The sequence below is a fragment of the Penaeus vannamei genome, chromosome 23 (assembly GCF_042767895.1).
Source record: "Penaeus vannamei isolate JL-2024 chromosome 23, ASM4276789v1, whole genome shotgun sequence".
Lineage (NCBI taxonomy): Eukaryota > Metazoa > Arthropoda > Malacostraca > Decapoda > Penaeidae > Penaeus > Penaeus vannamei.
In genome coordinates this window covers 35,859,808-35,862,228 of record NC_091571.1, presented here as the reverse complement: position 1 = coordinate 35,862,228, position 2,421 = coordinate 35,859,808, and positions in this window count along the sequence as shown.

Below are 2,421 nucleotides of genomic sequence, written 5' to 3'. Positions count from 1 at the left end.
AGACGTAAACGGCTCTCCAACATGTCCAAGTTCTGCTGTTGACAAGTCTTGCGTTGAATATGGTATTTTTCTTTCGCTTGTTTTGACATGTCAGGTTGATTGCTTATGCAAACATTTGATCTTGTAAATGTTGGTGTCTATATATATATATATATATATATATATATATATATATACGTATGTATGAATGAATTATGTTGCAAAATCATGTTTCTTTGCTTATTCATAACCACAGGCTTTTGGATGTATAACATATCAGGTTTCTTTTATTTCTTTAAGCACCTCCTCCATATATATACCGTATAAACATACACTCATACATACGTACACACACAGCTATATACAACTATATATATATATATATATATATATATATATAAAAATATATTGTGTGTGTGTGTGTGTGTGTGTGCGTTCGTGCGTGCATATGCCTTTTTCCTTTTTTCCACATTCCGGGAAACCGAAAGGTACATCTCATTCCCAGTTGTCCGTACTAAAAAAATGCCAATGCACATCCTGAACAAATTAAACCTGTACTGATGATTATTACAGCTGCGTGCGCGCGCGCACACACACACACACACACACACACACACACACACACACACACACACACACACACACACACAGCCACAGCCACAGCCACACACACACACACAGCCACACACACACACACACAGCCACACACACACACACACACAGCCACACACACACACACACACACAGCCACACACACACACAGCCACACACACACACACACACACACACACACACACACACACACACACACACACACACACACACACACACACACACACACACACACACCAACGAATGCACTAATAAATAAACGCACAAAGCCACACCCACCCTCATACATGTGTGAGTACGTACGTGTGTGGAGAATCGGATCAGCTGAAGAACACCAACCTAGGCCTTGATTCGTCCAAAACCTGTTACGCTGACATTGCTCACGAATCACACAACATTAGGGGCATTAGTGGTTGCATACTGTAATGGTACACGTGTTGTGCTATACGACTATTCTTTTATACCTTTGCGTCTTGTTTCATTGCGCTATAATAGTGATTCCCAGACCTTTTCCAGGCAGGCAGGTGAATTTCCAGTTTTATTTGGTATATATTGCATGCGTGTTTCTTTGCCTTTATGCTTATGGTATAATTTGTCATTTAGATTTTGTAAAAGTAATAATAAATAATTAAAAAGTCTATTAACTGCTCCTAAATGCTATCTCGTCGCCCTATTATCTCCCCATTTTGACTTTTGCTCCCCTACATCTTTCCACCCACTGAGAACTGCAGTCTGGTTATCAACCCTATAGATGTCTTGGTGGATTTGCAAGAATTAATGTACCCTGATGCTATCTGTATGGCCACCTCTTTGGGACCTATTGTGGTCCACGTTTGTAGATGCTCATCACCTATTCACCGAATACAGGTAATGGAGGAAATAGCTTTCTATACATGGAATCGACTGGTACCAATACGTCTTTGTGTGGGGCGTACCAGGAGGTCGAAACATCCAGGTCGAATGATCGTGCAGGGTGATCAGGTCTCGATAAAAACCCAGATATGGCATTCGGAAATGAATAAACATTCAGTGACCGTGCACTCGTAAGCTATACCCTGTAAGCGGGACGAGTAAATATGCACCCATGATTATGATTTATGTGTATATGGGGAACCCGGAGTGGACGAAAACCAGCCATTACCTGTTATTGTTAGAGTGAGTATTGTCATATGTGAAGCGTGTAGGCCCAAGAGCCTCCCAGTAGGACTTCTTACCCTGTCTGTTTTTTGTAGCATAATCTGCAGGTCCTCGGATTCATGGATATTTACCAATATATCTGCCAGAAAACTGTTGAAATATTGACAGACACTAGGATATGTTCCTGAACCAAATTCCATGGACAGAGATTTGTACCAATCTTTCGTTCGTACCTTACTGTAATGGCCTAACATCTCAGTGAGCGTTTGTGCCTCCCGAAGTGCTTTGGTTTAGCCTTTCGGGTCCTAAACAAAGAATTGCAACTGCCAGAATCCAGTGAGACCTAGATCTCACGATTTGGCATACCTGGGTCGTCTCGGGGGAAGTATGCAGTGTTACAACCTTCGAAAATAAGAGGCATCAAAGTTCTGATTCTTCCAAACCATGTGCCGTTTGCTATTGTGTACTTCTCGTGTGTTATTAAAAAAGTCCCACGTAGTAGCTGAATGCAACAAATAAATTATAATAATTCACGGGAGCATCGTTTCGAAATGGTAATTCATAGGGTACATTTACTGTCCACTGTATTTTGTTGTGAATTTTGTTACACAAGTTGCTTCACAACTACTTAGCTACAAATGAGTCAATTGGTAGGCCAAAGAGGCAGCGCCTGATTTCCCCATTTCTTACATT